Source organism: Pomacea canaliculata, linkage group LG4 (genome assembly GCF_003073045.1).
Source record: "Pomacea canaliculata isolate SZHN2017 linkage group LG4, ASM307304v1, whole genome shotgun sequence".
In the NCBI taxonomy this organism is placed as follows: Eukaryota; Metazoa; Mollusca; class Gastropoda; order Architaenioglossa; family Ampullariidae; genus Pomacea; species Pomacea canaliculata.
Genome location: NC_037593.1, coordinates 24059419 through 24078816, shown reverse-complemented (window position 1 = coordinate 24078816; position 19398 = coordinate 24059419). Strand labels below are relative to the sequence as shown.

The 19398-nt window shown below is 45.8% G+C and overlaps 1 protein-coding gene across 1 annotated transcript in view; it reads right to left on the bottom strand.

Annotated features, from left to right (window-relative positions):
• LOC112562684 (two pore potassium channel protein sup-9-like) overlaps window positions 1-7134 on the bottom strand; it is a 77221-nt gene extending 70087 nt beyond the window's left edge. Inside the window, exon 1 of the mRNA XM_025236086.1 lies at window positions 5679-7134. The gene's annotated coding sequence lies outside the window, so the exon portion shown is untranslated. The remainder of the gene's footprint in view (window positions 1-5678) is intronic.
• Between the last annotated feature and the right edge of the window lie 12264 nt (window positions 7135-19398).

Genomic DNA, 19398 nt, shown 5'->3' with positions numbered 1-19398 from the left:
CCTTTTCCAGGTTTTTACTTCCCTTTCTTCGTGCTTTCTTTTGTATTCAGGAGGAGTGAGAAGAGGGAACAGTGCCTTGAATGGCGCGAACACTGAGAGCATCGCAGAGATGATCTGTGGGTTTTTAAAGCGATGTCAGGGAAAAAATATCAATCTGGTAAATCATATATATATATATGCTAACCATTTATCTACAAATATTTAAATAATGATAAGGCTATATTTTCTCAAATGAAAATTAAGTATGTAGCCTAACTTAATACTAGTGAGTGTTGTCGCGGTTTGATTAGTGAGCGAACAAACAACAGTGAAAAGATTCCTAAGCCTAAAATGAATCCAAACGGTTCTCATCTTCATTGTCCTGTATAAATTATTTGAGATTATTAGGTACAGTACTACATCTACAATGTCTCTGACCCTGCCATTTTCTGTAGCTAATTGAGTACGGGGTCTCACAAAGTGGTAATTAACGATAAATTATCTGAGGTCAACAATGCTGCCAGAGAAATGGCCACTATATGTACTGAACAAGACTTGGCAACTTCACAAAATCGGAAAAGTAACTCTTTTTACACAGCAAAAAGCAAAGGAAGTGAGACCTGGGGTGTACCTTGCATCATAAGATACTTTACACACCTGATATGTAAAATAGCTTTATGCATGATGATGATGATGATGATGATGATTGATGATTGATGATTGATGATTGATGATGATGATGATGATGATGATGATGATGATGATGATGATGATCCTCACAAGGATGGGTAGATAGTGACCAGAACTAAAATTATTTCCACAGTATAGCCTTTCAACTTAAGATCAGCCAGCTCCAGGATACAAAATAAAAATATAGAAACGGCTGGTAAAGTCCAGCTCCAAAGCTTGCACATGTCAGCATATGTCTACGGACTCAACAATATTGGAAGAGGGAACGAAGAGAAGGACAAGAGAGGAACGTAGCTGGGTACAGCAGACAAAACATGGCTCCCTCGCCGATATATAAGCAGAATTATCCCCCCTACGAAGTCTCAAAGCGCCATACGGATTATCCCCACTGGGATGTCTTATCAACCCTCAAAACTCTAACCAGCTTGAAGACAACGGATGATAACAGCTAATGCATCTGACTACTCGTCTTGTCACTCAGGTTTGTTTGTCCGATTGTTGTCCTCAAGTCTTCACCACAACAAAACCGTTACCTCCCTTATGACGTCATTCACTGCGGCATCACGTGACGCGACTTTGTAGACCTCCTAACGCTAGACGATCGAAAATGTCCGTTGTAAGTACTTTATAACTGGTCAATCTCTAGGCAGTTAATTCTATCCTCTGCTTACTGTAAGCCTAACGATCGCCAGGTGCCGCTGCATGTCGCCGCATCAAAAATTGCGAATGAACCCATTGGGCGAAACTGAAGACTTGCAAATCTCTGTTCTTATCAATTTCCGGCTACTTCTCACAGTGCTGCCACGTGGCTGGTTCTGTCGGAAACACATCTGCGTCCTACCACGTAATTTCGATCTGATCCATCGCTCACCTGGTGAAAGATAATCTGAGAGTGCATCAAAGCTTCTATTGGATGCAAAAATTACTTATTTTGTCCACATAACGCTTCTCTAACATCACCTGAAATTACTTAACATTACCTAGGCATTACCTGACTATTGTAAGGTGGCAGGACTTTAGAATTACCTGAAATCGCTGCCACTTGACGCTAGGCATCAACATTATCTGCCATTACCACAAAATTATCCGACACGTCTCATATTCTGAAAGAAATGATGAGTAGAAATGACACCACAACACTTTCACAGCAACTTGAAGATGGCGCAGACACAAGTTGGCGGAAATGGTTTTGTTTAATTATCATACACAATTTAGCAATTAATGTTCGAGAAAGGAGAAGTCCGACGAAGCTGGTGGTGGCCTCCACGGAGGAGGTAGCGCCATCTGCCGGCTGGTCCGGGGCGATCTTGCAAGACTTACAGGGTTTGTCACTTAAAGACGTATTGTTTGGATAATGCCTCATGCATCATGTATGAGTCGCCATTCCGCTGGAATCGGAAATAATCACTGTCTTGCCAGCAACTTTCATACGCTGTCGCGGCAGTCAATCTGTAATCAATTACCTTCATTGCTGCTTCTCTCTTTCTCCTTCTCTCGCTCTCTCTACGCCCTCCACTCCCGCGCATTTATTTTGCCATCTTGATCTTTCTTCTTCTCTCTATTCTTTTCATTGACTCACTCATTTTCAGCCGGTGCTGTTTTGGAAGTTTCCCTGTAAGAGAAAGTTGTCCACCTGCTGCTGGACGATGTTGTGCTGAAGCTGATGGTGATGAGGCTCATGATGAGGCTACTAAAGTTCTGACACCAGAGACAGTGGTGGTGTTGTGTTGGCGGAGGTGGCAATGTGGTTATGACAACGGAATCGTAAACACTTTGTCACAATACCTCTTCATTTCTTTCTGGTCTATGGTTACATGAACATAAATTTTGCATATTTTTTTAACGAAGATTGTGTATATTTTCTATGATTACTAAAGTACAGAACTATCATAAAGCGACATCATTCATACGTTCCACCTGACTTTCATTAACAGACTTTTATTCGATGAATGAGTGAAAATATCACAGTGTGGTAGTACATCTCTCTTTCTCTGTGTGTTTGTGTGTGTTTGTGAATGACAAGACCAGTGAGAGAGAGATATTATGAGAGACATTATGCATGAGACAGAAGGAAGGAAAGAAATTTAAATGGGAATGAGAAAAGATAAGTAATAATTGCTGCTTGTTTTTATATCTCCTTTTTCACCACCAAAGACAGCCTCAATACATACATATAAAGGAGCATCAGCAAACACTTGTACCTTTAAATGCATCATGTCACAGAAAAAGAGAGAAGAGAAAGAAGAAATGTAGGAGGAGGAGGAAAGGGAATGCCAAGAGAAAACTAATGAAGTCATCCCTGTGAGATGTCACATACAGAGATGTGACAGAGCCGAGATTCAAGCCAGCAGCATTCGATTCTCACCGTGTACACGTGTGGTTACAAGTTCTTTAGCTACTGTGCCACCCACGGCCATATGATTTGTACAATTTAGACAGGAGTGACTGTAATCCAATATTCCACCTATTCTTATTTATTGATGTACCTTTTATTAATCTAAAGTATAAGGCATTTGCTGCAGCTAAATGCACACGATACAGAAAATCATTCATATTAACAAGACACGTGTTCGACTCGACAGTCCAGGTGTCAAGAAGGTATGAAAGGAGATTACGCGTGAAGAAAAAATTAATCTTCTTTGATTCTCGATAATGTGAGAATGAAACACTGAAGGTTCAAGCTGTACAGGATCGCCAGACGATACACTAGGCCGATTGTGAATCCTTTCAGGTTCAACGTGAAATAGTTTTGTTCTTACAAAAACTCGCCATGATGAATTATTGCTACAGTGAACGTGTGTGAAGTTGATGCGGCGCGAGTTCACGCACTTCGGGAGCCAGAGAGATTCCGACAAACACACACACTCACACACACGCTCACACACACACACACACTCACACACTCTTTCCTTCTCTCTGTGTCACTTTTTTCTTTGTCTCACACTCTCTCACACACTCGCGCACTTCGCGCAAGCATACACAAAATAACAGTGAAGCCAGCGACGAGAAGGTGAGTGAAACACTAGCTGATGGAATCTTGCAGCTGCTGCTTCCGAGAACTTAAAAAAAACACAACTGACAAAAAGCTGAATTGTGAGACATAACAGCGGCTTGCGTATAATTCTAAGAACTGCTGACAGTTTTTGCCGGGCGCCTAACGCAAACAAAACTAAACCCAGTCGACTTCTGTCGTTGCCCTCGCCCCTCGCTCGCCCCTCGTCCTGAAGTGGTATTTAACGCAGCCAATCGATGCGCGGCTATTTTTAGCTTTCTTCTAGCCTGTCAACTCGGCACGAAAGTGATGTCCTCGCGCCGTGCGGAGTATGGAATATAATTAGCTGCCGTGTCAGTGACGAGGCGCCTATCGTTTAATTCTGAGACACCAGACATGGTGTTACACGTGGTGCTACTGACACAGGGCAGTGTTACATGTAGTATTACAGCCATCTGACACAAAGCAGTGTTACAGCTGACATAGGGCAGTGTTACAGTAGTATTACAGTCACAGCTGACACAGGGCAGTGTTACAGAAGTATTACAGTCACAGCTGACACAGGGCAGTGTTACAGTAGTATTACAGTCACAGCTGACACAGGGCAGTGTTACGGTAGTATTACAGTCACAGAGGACACAGGGCAGTGTTACACGTAGTATTACAGTCACAGCTGACACAGGGCAGTGTTACGGTAGTATTACAGTCACAGCTGACACAGGGCACTGTTACAGTAGTATTACAGTCACAGCTGACACAGGGCAGTGTTACGGTAGTATTACAGTCACAGCTGACACAGGGCAGTGTTACGGTAGTATTACAGTCACAGCTGACACAGGGCAGTGTTACGGTAGTATTACAGTCACAGCTGACACAGGGCAGTGTTACGGTAGTATTACAGTCACAGCTGACACAGGGCAGTGTTACAGTAGTATTACAGTCACAGCTGACACAGGGCAGTGTTACACGTAGTATTACAGTCACAGTGGACATAGGGAAGTGTTTCAGTCACAGCTGACACAGGGCAGTGTTACAGTAGTATTACCGTGATGTCAAAGAGGGGAAAGTGCAATCTTTATGTCTCAGTGGAGAATGAATAACAAAACCATTTGACACCAACAGAGAGTAACTAGAGTTCATTCAAGCTTTGGAGAATCCTTTCTACGAGTGTATTTCTCTGCGAAGTACATGTGTGTGTGAGAGAGAGATAGAAAAAAAGAATAATTCTTGCCATACTTCTGTAGTGTCTCTTTTACTGTCAAAGGTTTGGAGATGAGAACATGGGATGATTTCTTAGACGACAACAAACGAGGATTGCCATGTAACCATTCATTAAAAGGGTAAATGCTTTCCCCTTTTCTTCCAGTCTGTGAGAGACCAAATTTTGTGAGGGTGATGCACTTCTCTCCCTCTAACTGGGTCTAAGGAGTCAGGTACCCATTTCCAACAGCTGGATCAACTGGAGAAATTCGTTTTACCACACAGGTATCGAACCTTCAAGCTTACGGATTGAAACTTCAGTGCTCTAACCAATCAGCTATCCGCTTTCCCAGATTTTTGTTATCACGGGAAGGGGCGACAATATTTCACAGGTGGCACAAACACTTGAGGAGTGCCAAGCCAAGTGCTGATTCTTAGCTTTGAAGCTGCTCCCACTTTTAAACACGCAGTATTTTGTGGAGCACTGAGGTCTCAAAACACACACACGTAAATGTCAATGGTCTGCCTGTCTCTGTCTCTCACACAGAGTGAGATGTCTCCATTGTATACAGAGGCAAGTACACAACATCTTTAAGACAAGAACAGATAAACATTCGGCAAGTATGTTTATATAACAGCCAATTTATGTGCCCTAAACTTTTCCAAACTTAATAGAAGGTTCGTGAATTTTTTTGTCCGGGTAAGAAAGGTTTTTAGGATAAAAGATTTCATCAAGGGTAAACCACTCTGCGGTTGAAGTTGATTATGCAATGGAACTTGCCAGAAATCGTGGAAATCATTAATTCCTGTGACTTACCTTCAACGATTGCGGGTCTTTCAGCCTCTTCGATGTGCGATGACTGACGACAGGGGAAGTGGTGTGTGGGGCCGTGCATTATCACTCCGTCTGTACCGCAGGCCGCGTGCGCACGTGCTCAGGTCTTGAGCAATACCAGGGGAGGGAATCCACCACGACGAAAAAAGAATTCTGCCACTCGGGTGCCCGGTCGGTAGAGGTGGATGATCAGCTGACAAGGTGGGTGAGCCGGGTTAAGAAGTTTGTGACAGGTGGGTAGATGATGGGGAGCATGGGGATCATCCTGTGCTGACGTCACGATTTCAGTTATGTGGTGGAGACTAGGAACAGACAGGGGAGCGAGTAACCTCCTCTGCTAGGACGGCGTTGTATTTAAAAACGAAAATAATGGTCTAGTGAAATAAAGGTGTTACATGAGCAGTCACACGCTCGTAGAGTAGCAACCCAAGCAAACAAAAACTATGCGAATAATAATTTTTTTAAAAATCACTTCCTACCATCAAAGGGTATTGCAAACGAGTTATCCTCACAAGCACCGCAGAAGGCTTCCTTCCATTTTGATGAGACTCCACGGCAGCAGCACAGTAGTCAAGACTGTCCGTGACAAAGTGTCAGCTGTGACGATAGCAAGCACATGTCAGGTTCCTTTCCAGCACCAAACCAGCCGAAGAGGTTTTGGATGTAAGCGTGGAACTTGCCAGCGACACTGCTGTACTCCTAGCGGACCTGCCGTGTCAGTCCTCGGGTATGGAGTAACCGTTTGGTAGTGAAAGTCTACACCAAGCTCTTGGTCCACAGAAATGGCTTAGGAACCGAGCGCAGCACCATCTTCCAGCCCTCGTCGACCTGAAGACTCACACTACTCCAGACAGCCGTTGTCGCAGTTTCATGGCGACTCGACATCCAAGCGTGCTGTTGGCACAAGGACAGTCCAGCGCGGAGCAGCATGCGCCGTGCAGCAGCGGCAACAGCTGCTGAGCAAAGCACGTGGTGCGGCCGCTTCGCCACCACAACAAACGCACGTTTCACCGCCAGCCGCCCGCTGCTGCTGCTGCTGCTGGTGTCCGCCGCACCATCGTGCCGTGCTGCACGCTGCAGCCCTGACCACCCAGAATGGCGACACGGATCGAAGCCCAACCAGGTTAGCAGACACACACGCACGCACGCACGCGAACACGGCGTCAGACGAGGGTTTGGGGAGGTTTGGGGAAAAGGGATGCTGGATCGGGTAGTCTGGCTGAGGGAGTTGCGAGCAGATCGTGAGCAACAGCCTGGGTGTGGGTGTATGTGTGTGTAAGCGTAGCCCGTTGTTGTAGTATTGCCGGCACGCCGGTCGTAGTAATGTAGTAGGGCTGTCGCGGTTGTAAGGCCGGGGCCACAAGGCCTTGCGAGCTCGACTCACGTGCGGTGGCCTGCAAGGCGAAAACTGATTGGCTGCTGCTCCCTGTGCCTCCCGTCAGCGCGTGCGCTCCGACTTCTCGCCGCAGACCGCCAGACGCGGCAGACTGCGGAACCAGAAGGAGGGAGAAAGGTCTGTGAAAAGACTGCAGGCGCCTGGCCGGTCAGACAAGTATCCAGACAGCGTTTTAGTTGTCGTCCTTGCTGCTTAACGTCTCGATGCTGCCAACATGTAAAAGAAAAAAGTGTTATTGCCATTGTCATCGAGATTATTCGTCTGAGCCAACATGGTGGCTACTGGCTAGTTAGTGTACATGGGTTTTCATAGTTTAGTGGCTAACACATTTGTAATTTAATTTAATTTGTAATTTAACTTAACGGGTATCGTCGAAAATACTTTAATGTATACAATAAGTACAATTATATCATCAAATAATAACGAGGTCCTGCCCCTGTTGCTTGCCAGACATGTCGGGAGACACACTGAGATAACAGATAATCGCTTCTAGCCCTCGGTGTGAGGACTCGGAGTCCCTGTACCTTTTCTCCAGTCGCCTTCTGGTTATTGTGTCAACCATGCAGGGTGTGTGTGTGATGGATGTTTAGCTTTCTGTAGCTACTGGTCACGTGGCGTCCACAACCGATGCCAGAGGCAGGGTCAAGGCCGGGCAGTACTCTGAATGCCTTGGGGTCGAGGGTCATAAGCACTTTTGCTATCGTCAAAATAGTCAGCTACAACCCGGACAACTCTTCCTCTCTCAGCTCGAGTTAAAGGTTGATAACACTGACAAGAATTTTTTTTCTTCACGATTTGATCTTTCCCTGGGTATAACCGAAGAAATATCCCTTGATGTAGTCCATTCTTTTTGTCTCTCTCTCTCTAGGTGTGTGTGTGTGTCCTCGCGCATGTGTGTTTATTTCGTCGTTGTATTTATGCACCGTTTCCTTGGTGAAAATAAATCTTGAATTTCTCAATTGTTACTGTGCATTTATTTTACAGCTGCGTTGCTGTCTAGTATTCGGAAAACAAAATGAAGTTTTACAACCACGTTCGTCCTTCCGCGAGCTGTTGAGCTTTCCCCGCCATGCAAGATGAAGGAGGAGCGGATATAAAGAGATAATTACACAACTGTCCATGTTTTTCCCGACTACAACTATTCTATGAGCAACAGCCTACCGCTGTATAATGCCCTCTTTCTTCTCCAAATATGAGTTCTTTGCTTGTCCTTCTATCGAATGTTTGTTGGACAGTCAATTGCGATTCATTCGATAGTGGATTGCAATTCATCTGAAAGGACTCGCTCGGTATATTATTGAAACGAGCATCGATCCCCTTTTCAAAACAGTGGAAGGCCTTTGTCGTTTGTGTCAATAATGAGATAAAAAGGGTCTCAAAAAGAAGGGATTGGGGGTTGAGCAACGAAGCTGGACGAATCTGCTTAATGTGTGCCGAAGTCATCTGCGGACGATGCAGACGATGAAATGCAAACGTGAGTGCGCGTGCAGCAAGGTTAGAAACGTATTTTGCTGCACGTCCACCTTCGGACAGTTCGAGAATGCTGTCGCAAGCCCTCGACAGGCTACGGACTGAGTGATCGAAGACAATACTTTGACAGTGAAGGGTAATTGCATTCCGAGTTCCACGTTCTGCTCGCTCATATTTCATTAAGACCACGAGCTCATCCACAAAATAAATATTTAGAAAGATTGGGTCGTGTGGTTGAGTATGATTACATTGCCAATGAGGAGGAAACCTTTTGCGTGGATGTTATTTTTCTGTCCTTCATGGAAGAAATCAAAGCTAATGGCGTTTGGTAGTGTTGCTCTGTCCGCCAGCAGGTGGCGCCAGCGGTAGGCGTAGAAGCATCGTTGAAGTGCACATCGGCACAAGGAACTTAAGGACCTGCATATGTTATAGAAAAGATCAAGCCTATCTTTTTTTTCTTTCTCTCTTTCTTGTGTTGTGTGTCCTATTTCAAAAAGAAACAGGAAAATGCACGTGCAGCTCGCTTTGTAATAGGTTTCCACAAACAGTTAATGTAGGTATACAATCTCAAAAGCTTGTGCAAAAACACAGAATTTGTGGAGAAAAGCAGGAGGTGCACAAGGGACAAAGAGAAAGATGAAGAAACGACGACAAAGAGAAGAGGAGATAAAGTTGTCTAATCCATGTTCCATAGTAAAGTCGTGATCCCGAATTTGAAACAGAGTGTAGGTGAACGGTGGTGATCGGCGGTTATTTTACGTGAAAAGAGTGCCTCAGCCACTGCTTTCGGCTGTCTGGGAAGATCTTTTACAATTCTTGCTTTTTTGTTGCGAGGGCTAGAAGATTCAAGTGAATAAGATGCTTTGTTTCTAACAATGACTTTTTTCTTCTCCGGAAATTTACCAAAGAAAGCTTATGTTGACACGTGTGTCTTAAACAGATGCACATAGCACATGAGGACATAACTACCATCATGAGGACTTCGTGTGATCAGCACAAACTGGGGTAGGGTCAGCAACAGTATTACAATCCACCCTCGTGATGGCGACACCCATTTTATTAAACTGGGATGTCGACACCGTCCACCCATCTTATGACCTTTATTGACAAAAGACTGTTAGGTATGCTTTCTCTTTTTCTTTCTTTTTAATTTACACTCTAACCCTTAATATATTAAGGGAAAATTTACACTCTAACCATTGAAATATTAAGTATCAGGGGAAAAGAAACGAGGTCTATTTTTAGTTCTCAAACTCTACTCGCTGGATGTTTTTGCCCACTCTATAATACCACCAATTTTTATCCTCTTAACACTACCGCCCACACTTTACCTGACAGATAAAGGGAGACGAATATTGATTTGCAGTTACAAGGCAAAGGGACAAAAGGCGCTGACTGAGAACTTTCTATTCATTGCCACCATAATAAGCCAGCAGCTGGATGCAGCTGACAAGTTCTGTCGCACTGATAACGCCTCGTTTCGTTGTCTACTGGCTTGTCAGCTTTACACAGTACTTTGTCACGTGACTCACGTCCTCCATATATATACTTACTCGTCTGCCAGTACGTCTTCCTGTCCTTTATGTCACGACTCGGTGCGCGCGCATCTGTTGGGGTGTTGGACCGGAAACGCCGTTCTCTGAGACTCAGAATGCAGTGTTGTACAATAATAATCCGAGACACTCAGAACCACTTCACGCGCTCTCCTCGCCAGGGTAGAAATGTAGCTCATTAAGTGCAAATCGACAAAGAAAATGGTGAATGAGACAGAGATCGAATTGTTATCCATTACAACACACTGAGCAGCGGAAGGATTTAATTCATCTTTTGGTCGTAAAATATAACCACGGCGTGTGCAGCTTCGAACCTGCATCCCAAACTGTTACAAATTGCATCGTTATGATAAACTCCATTAAAGATTCTTCAAAGGACAGCCGCTGTTTTTCCAAGGTATATCCATAAAGCTTTCTCAAAGAGGAGAAAGTAATTATTTTGTTATGTGAGCCGGTCTAAAAAAAAAAATAGGAAATGGGAGAGAAAAAGCATAACCATCTCGGGTAGCAGCCACTTTGTTCCTCCTCCCCAACACCACAGTAAAATATTCCACAACAAGAAAATATTTTTCTTACTGGCGTTTCAGAAGAACATAAATACATTTTTGTATGAAAGTGATGTAAGGAACAGACTATTAAGGGAACTTTTTTGTCCAAGTGAAAGTGAGCATGAACGACACCTCACCTCTCAAGATCCTCGCTCTGTGGCAGGTGTGGGTGAAAGCTAGCACAGGGCTACATGGGTTTCCAATGGTCACCGCCTGACAACGAGAGTAACAATACAATGTCTCCTTTGAGACTATTTTCATGTCAGTGTTAAAGGAGCATTAAACCCTCTTCATAGCTCTTGATGGAATATACGGTTCATGTCTAGTGTAACAATCTACTTTAATGTCCGGTCGAGCTAGCGCCAAAACCCATAAATACGACTTTCTGACCGAGCAAACCATAAAAACCTATCATGAACATACACCTATCCAAACCCAACTGCACCACTTATGTTACTAGGTACCACGGCGTCTACACCCTGTAGTTAATGCTATTACCCCAGGGGTCAAAATACCACATTTGATGCAAATGTTTTCTGCCTGATTTGCCAATGATGGTTTTACTTCAGTGCCTAATAGCACAAGCCCTGGAGCGTGGCGCCAGCTAGCGGCAAAGTGTTGGAATAAAAAAATCAGTAAATGTTATTACGCCTCACAAAATGGTGACTGTAGCAAGGAAGGCGCATGCGCTCAATGTGGAGTTTGTGGGTGGAGTTATTTCCGGTTGTATCATTCAAAGTGTTTGGCTGCCTGGCACAGGATCAAAGGAGAAACTTATTTCATTTCGAACAACATGTACTCATCACCCTATGAAACCCTCTTAATAACAAGAAACAAACACAACCAGGCTTGACAAACAAATAATGAATTAATGAATGACATAATCGACAAAGCGATCTTCATCGTTTCCCCAAACGATTCGACAAATGTCAAAAACAAGCTAAATAAATCGCACTGGACAAGAAGACAAAGCAAATAACAAAGGGTACTCTGGTCTTCTGTCCGAACTATAAGCGGGGCTTTCATATCAAGCTGATTGTAAAATGCTCAGACCAAGCTTTAATCTTCCCAGCAGGACAGCCATTGTTACAATCCGCGGAGTTTCTGTTATTAACAGTTGGGTTACGAGCGAATTTCCACACCCATTTGACTTTACAATACAAAGTCTTCTTGATATACACCTATTCACCTGCCCGCATGCAGTGATAATCAACAGTTGGCTCTGAATATTTAGTAACAAAACACACGATAACATCGGTAGAAATTCTTAGTCGAAGCCTCGATCAAAGTGAAGGAAATTAGACCGATGACAGCATCATCAGAAGGAAATGAGGACAGCAACAATGGATAGTCCAATAGAGGCATGTAATCTAATAAAAGCAAAACAAAAACACTACAAAACTACACAAAAAGACGAAGATGCAGCAAGAAGATTATGCAGCAGGTACAGTGCATTAAAACTACAAACAAAAGAGCGCACACAAGGCATCTCTTTCGAAGAAAAATTCATCAAGCGTGTCTAATGGCTGGTACACAAAATTTGAACATATTATGGATGAGTATGGGTGGATTGCTGTCTGTCTGCCAAGACCAACGCTTAGCCTCTTGCGAAGTTCTCCGCTGTTAGTCTCGGCGATCCTAAACAATGTGAATAAACCGGAAGCTTTGTAGCCTCATGCCTCGTTTTAGTAGTTAACTGAAAAAATCGTCTGTCGACAGTCCAGTAATGCAAGTTCGTGGTTGTAGGTTGTTGCCCCCGAATAAAGCCTAGATTCCATTGCCATGACATACAGGATAATAATTATAATATACTGACCTACTTGTCGGTGGTTCATACTGTTAATATGACATGCAGGACAATATGATACACTAGCCTACTTGTCAATCATAAAGTGGAAACGGTGATGTCATGAGAGTCGTTGTCCACAGTGTAATTACGAAACTGGTGTTTAATTAAAATCTTGTGCTATACTCTTTTAATTAAAATATGGTGTGACAATGCGCCACCATCAAATGCATGGCTGTTCCTGTGTAATGTAGGGACACAGCTGGAGCTGTTCTGTAGCCTTTTTAGCTCGGGACAGTAGACTGTATGATAGGAACTGGCGTTTTATTGCATTACTGCGAGAGAAATTACTTTGAAGAAGAATTTTCTCTAGCTTCAGCAGAAAAAATCGCGTTGCTTTAGCTCGCCGACATATTGATTTCCGTCTGATTTACACCTTACAGAGCATGCGTAAAACATTCTTTTGAGCTTTACTGAGCAATCTATGTAAACTGTTGAGATGTGGCCCCACTTTACTCTGTTTTCGTTCTCACAAGTGCACACACTAGACACACACATTCTCTCTTTCCTTTTTTTATTTCTCTCTCTCACACACACACACGTATGCACACTTAAAAGTTTAAACATTTATTCAAGAAAGGCAAAAGAAAGTAGGGTGCAAACCACGTGATCTCAGTCCATTTGTCCATAGTCTCCCATAGTCCCTCGTTCACACATGCATAACAAGAGAGATCGTGGCACAGGGACCCAAAGGTCATTACTATGACAGCGATCACCACAGCATTATTGCTGAGTAGGCAGAATGCCAACAGCTCTGGTGTCAGGCAAAATAATTAGGGTGTGATTGCGCATGTTGTCACGTGCAGTGCCAGCCCCTCTCCTCCTGGCCTGACCTTAATTTCGCCCTGCTGATGCTAAGCACTGGGCTCCGTGTGGAGGATTTAGTCTGTCGAGTTATATTGCTGACCTCTGGCACTGCTTCTGTAGTTGCACGTGACACGCCAGCGCCTCGCAATCATGTCAAGAGGAGACAAACGGTGACTATGGGCTCTGCTGTATGGATTACAGACCTTGGAGACATTTGTGTAGTGCAAAAGTAATTGTCGATATTAAACTCGTCTATGTATTTCTTTGAGGATAAAATAGTTATTGTTATGAGTCAAAATGTATTTTTTCTAATAACTTTGCGTTTGATAAGCTTTTGCGAAGTAAAGGATGAGGTTGGATAGCATCCAGCTGTCCTGGACCATGATAGAATCCAGCTGTCATATGGGTGTGCGCAGTTAGGTGTGAGACAATAATATCCAGCTGTCCTATCCAGCTCTCCTAAGTAAGGAATGATCTTGCAGTCCTAAGACAAGATTGCACTCTGCTGGCCTGTTATAATATGATTGACCCACTGAAATGAATAAATTTAGTTATTTTCACTGTCATTGTATTCATCTGATATATAACAGTGTCTAGATGTCCCAAAATATTACTTGGATCCAGCTGTCTTGCGACTGTCTCCAGCTGTCAAACGACCTCGGTTATTATTCCTCCTGTCTTTTAAAGACCATCCCAGTGATTGTCTATCACGATACTGGAGCATACATAGATATTTGTATGTGAACGCTTGATTGTGGTTCAAAGAAGTGTGATAGAAAGATGGTAGCAGCATGTGACACTTGTTATCTGTATTGAAGCCGAAAGCAAACCCTTCATTGCTGTAGTGAGATAGAAATAAGCTTAATATCCATAATTTCATTTGTGCCATCAAGCATTTTACATTTACGGGTTGCAATTGATCTTATCAGACCTTAATCAAGCCAGCCCACCCCAGCTATCCAAAAAAAAGATGTTGGCTTTGCTTGATGTACCATTTTTATTTTACGGTCAGCACATCATTTCCGCCAAAGCTAATTAAATTGTTGACCATTATTCTATTTATAGTGAATGTTCAATTGCCAGGAAAGGAACGTGCCAATTTTATTTATCTCTCTTAGAGGAAAAAAAGTAAGAATGTTTCTCCACTTCACCCATTTTTCTACTTTACAGCATCCTTAGTCATCACTGTCGCGTGTCGGCGATTTTTCTGCTGTCCGTGTTGTGCTTTCCGTACTGCGATGGCCTGTCGCTGGGTGTGTACGTACGGATGGGGAGAACCAAGGGACGGTTTACCGGGTCCTTGTGTAACCCTATCCGTCTCGCGAGCCCAAGAGCCCTGACTCGCGGCGTCACAGGTATCTTTTTCTTTCGGGATGGGACAGCAACCCCCCCCCCTTTCTCTTTGTCTGTTCCTTTGCTTTTCGCGCGCGTTGGGGTCCTTGGCGCGTTTTTCTGTCTTTTCTGGAGAGTCTTCATCCAGCAACGGACGGCGCCGGACGTGGGGGACGGTGGAGGACCGTGGCCCTAGCGGCCGGCGCTGGTCTCTCACCATCACAAGCCGATTTGGGTGAGCAGAGGCTATCTTCTTTGAGTTCCACACTATTCTAGTCTATAGGGCCCGGGTTAGCATTGGTAGTGCGAGTGAGAGGGTTTTACTTGTTCGAGTTATGTTTACGTTTTTTTTTTGTGTAAGATTTTGTGCCTCACCATGTTAGGGTAGAATTTGTGTTGGCCGGGTCGCGGCGCATGTGGCGCGCACCCGGTTTTTTAATTAATGGATTTGTATGTTTAAAGGACCGGCGTTTTAGCGGTCACATGTATGGACACTTATGCTAGAAGATGTTATTGGACACTGAGCAGTGTTTAGAGTGCCGCCTGCTGATTGAATGAATTGTTTCTCTTTACAGGCTTTTCTTTTTTTTGTATATTTTCTACGTGTTTCTTCATATTCTTCATGTTGGATTTGCTCTTCGTCCATGTCGTCGTTTCTGCACGTTGCCTTTCGTGCTAATGTCCGCCATTGTGTCGACCCTGCGCATTCATCTCCTCGTCGGCGCGTGAGCGCGACCCTGCTGCGCGAGTGTGGGGCCCGGCCATCGAGGGAGTACCTAGGGTGGAGGCCAGCGAGCAGGGACTCACGTGACCAAGGTCTACCCGGACGGGAGAACCGAGGGGGGGACAGCTGGTCCAGAGGGAGAGAGGGGGGGTCACCGCTGTAGCGGCACGCGGGCCAGAGAGGATGGGCTGCCGCCAGCGAACACCTTGAGCGGACATTTGACTCGCCACCCAGCAGTGCGTGCGGGTGGTTTGTCTCCCTTTGTTGTTGTTTTTTTTTTCTTTGCCTACTGTAACATGCCTGTGCACAGGGCGACTCTTTTATTGTGAATTATTTTTGATGCTTGCCTCCTATTAGTGTTATTTTATGTTTAGTTAATAAACCTGTCTGTTTTGTAAACTTTGTCATCGTTGTTGTGTGGTCTGCGCTCAGCCTGTGGTTCGAATGGAATGTCAGCAAGCCGTCTCCGGCCGAGCGGAGGGGGTTGCGCGTTCGTCTCCGGCTGTGCGAGCGGACTTCGGGCGTGCATCCTCCGGCGGCCAGGGGGTGGTAACGCGACAAATGGTGGAGATGCGGGGTAAACCCTACCCTAACGTCCTCGAACCCTTGAGCGTAGACTTGTCCTGTTTTGTAACGTCCTTTGTATTTAGCTTTGGTTTTTGTGCAGTTAGTGCACAGTGTGTGAGAATGTGCGCTTGTGACAATTTTATCGGGGCTGGGAGAGCTGATGGTGTGGAACCTTCGCACCCTCACCCAAGTTTTTTTTGTTTTGTTGTGTCGGACTGCGCAAAGGCTTGCCTGTCCTTCCAGTGCGGTACGTGCTCTTGCAGTACCTCTTGTGTTTCGTTGGGACTGTAGGTTGTCTCTTTTGTCTGTTCTGGCAGCTCAGTGGTTGGTGGGATGCCAGCTGACCTTGGTTTATTAGGGTTTTTCTTTTTCTTTTTAGTCCTGTCTTGGTCAGGGAGCGAGAGGAGTTGAACTCGCGGTATATGGAATGAATGCTAGCGAGAGAGAGGCTAGTGGAGCAGTGACTGGCGTTGAGGCCAGTGGGAAGGAGTTTTTTGTTGGTTTGTTTGTGTTCCTCTAGAGGTGAGTGAGAGAGGAGGAATAGGAGTTGTAGATTTTCCTAGTATCCAGGGGAGCCAGGCCAGAGGCGTTCAAGCGGAGAGTAGGCGACTGCAGGTGGGAGACGTAGGTCTTGGGAAGGCGCGGGCACTGGGTGGCAGTGCCGTGTCACTGCAGCCGGCCGAAGAGGGCGAGAAGCGAAGGCTGACTGGAAACGGAGAGCCGTTTCTTCAGGATAGGAATCTGCTGCAGATAGAGGAGTGGTAGTGGAGTGATAGGGAACTCGCGCCAGCTGTCGAGAGCGGGCAGGTATGGAGTGGCGGCAGTGATAGAGAAGAGTGTCGGTGCGAGGAGATGTTGATGTCCCCAGGGCTTGCTGTGTGCTTCCCTGAGGTGGTGCGTCCCTCCCGCACCTCGAGCCTCGTGGGTGCGAGGAGATGTTGATGTCCCCAGGGTTTGCTGTGTGCTTCCCTGTGGTGGTGCGTCCCTCCCGCATCTCGAGCCCTGCGTGGCGCTCAGGACTGGGCTGTGTGCCTTTTTTCTCCCCGGGGTGGGGACGTGTCCTGGAGCGGCTCCACCTTCTCCGGCGTGTTCTGCGTGCGGCAGAAGCAACGCGTCACTGGCCGTCGGGGGTCAGTGGAGAGTTCTACTTAGGATATAGTGAGAGGGCGTGTCTTAAGTTGGGCGTGCACGAACATTTTTGTATGTGAATAGGTGTGGTTTTGAATTTTTTGAGTTTTTTTTTTTTTTAGCTTGTACGCTCGTCTGCGGATGGTTGGGTTTTTTTTTTCTGATGTCACGTAGGCGATTGTTGCTCCGTAAGGTCGTGGAGGCCTGGCCGTCGTGCATTCAGGTTGGCTTGTTTGTTGTGCACTACGAGTCTGGAATAGGCTCCATCTTTGTATTCCCTTTGGAAGGAGGAATCTGAGTTTTGATGTTGTCTAGGCTTGCTAGCAGCGAGGGTAGGTTTGATGGTTTGGTCTGGTTTTGAGTTTCTGCCAGTTTGTGGGCGTGGCACTCGGTGAGTGGTTTTCCTTTTTAGGGCTTGCCTTCAATCTTGACACGCGATGGTTTGGAAACTTCGCGAGGCTTCGTCTTAAGGAGGGGGATATGTCGCGTGTCGGCGATTTTTCTGCTGTCCGTGTTGTGCTTTCCGTACTGCGATGGCCTGTCGCTGGGTGTGTACGTACGGATGGGGAGAACCAAGGGACGGTTTACCGGGTCCTTGTGTAACCCTATCCGTCTCGCGAGCCCAAGAGCCCTGACTCGCGGCGTCACAGTATCTTTTTCTTTCGGGATGGGACAGCAACCCCCCCCCCTTTCTCTTTGTCTGTTCCTTTGCTTTTCGCGCGCGTTGGGGTCCTTGGCGCGTTTTTCTGTCTTTTCTGGAGAGTCTTCATCCAGCAACGGACGGCGCCGGACGTGGGGGACGGTGGAGGACCGTGGCCCTAGCGGCCGGCGCTGGTCTCTCACCATCACAAGCCGATTTGGGTGAGCAGAGGCTATCTTCTTTGAGTTCCACACTATTCTAGTCTATAGGGCCCGGGTTAGCATTGGTAGTGCGAGTGAGAGGGGTTTTACTTGTTCGAGTTATGTTTACGTTTTTTTTTTTGTGTAAGATTTTGTGCCTCACCATGTTAGGGTAGAATTTGTGTTGGCCGGGTCGCGGCGCATGTGGCGCGCACCCGGTTTTTTAATTAATGGATTTGTATGTTTAAAGGACCGGCGTTTTAGCGGTCACATGTATGGACACTTATGCTAGAAGATGTTATTGGACACTGAGCAGTGTTTAGAGTGCCGCCTGCTGATTGAATGAATTGTTTCTCTTTACAGGCTTTTCTTTTTTTTTGTATATTTTCTACGTGTTTTCTTCATATTCTTCATGTTGGATTTGCTCTTCGTCCATGTCGTCGTTTCTGCACGTTGCCTTTCGTGCTAATGTCCGCCATTGTGTCGACCCTGCGCATTCATCTCCTCGTCGGCGCGTGAGCGCGACCCTGCTGCGCGAGTGTGGGGCCCGGCCATCGAGGGAGTACCTAGGGTGGAGGCCAGCGAGCAGGGACTCACGTGACCAAGGTCTACCCGGACGGGAGAACCGAGGGGGGACAGCTGGTCCAGAGGGAGAGAGGGGGGGTCACCGCTGTAGCGGCACGCGCGGCCAGAGAGGATGGGCTGCCGCCAGCGAACACCTTGAGCGGACATTTGACTCGCCACCCAGCAGTGCGTGCGGGTGGTTTGTCTCCCTTTGTTGTTGTTTTTTTTTTTCTTGCCTACTGTAACATGCCTGTGCACAGGGCGACTCTTTTATTGTGAATTATTTTTTGATGCTTGCCTCCTATTAGTGTTATTTTATGTTTAGTTAATAAACCTGTCTGTTTTGTAAACTTTGTCATCGTTGTTGTGTGGTCTGCGCTCAGCCTGTGGTTCGAATGGAATGTCAGCAAGCCGTCTCCGGCCGAGCGGAGGGGGTTGCGCGTTCGTCTCCGGCTGTGCGAGCGGACTTCGGGCGTGCATCCTCCGGCGGCCAGGGGGTGGTAACGCGACAATCACAATAGTCAAGCGCTGCTGACAGTGAGGATTGGTAAGTCCTGGGTTCACATTGTGTCTCGGGACATACACACACTTTTTTATGGACTTGTCTCTTTTATCTGTTGACGGGACTGATCCCATATTCTGCTTCCTTGCCCTCAATCACCCCTTTCCCTCCATAATGAGAATCTCACTAAGCGAAAGCACTTCGCTATAAAACTCGATCAACCTTCTGCGACTTGAGAGGTAAGCAGGATGCGAAATAGTTGAGGGATTTTTTTTTCATCTTTTATCGCTGGTTTCCTTTCAATACACGACTCTTTTAGTTCTGTTTCTTCCAGCACCCTTCCTGGGCTGCCATGTTCATTTTGATTGTAGTCGTGTCCATTGTGTCCGGACAAAGAAGCCGAGTTGAAGAGCAAGAGAGTTCCT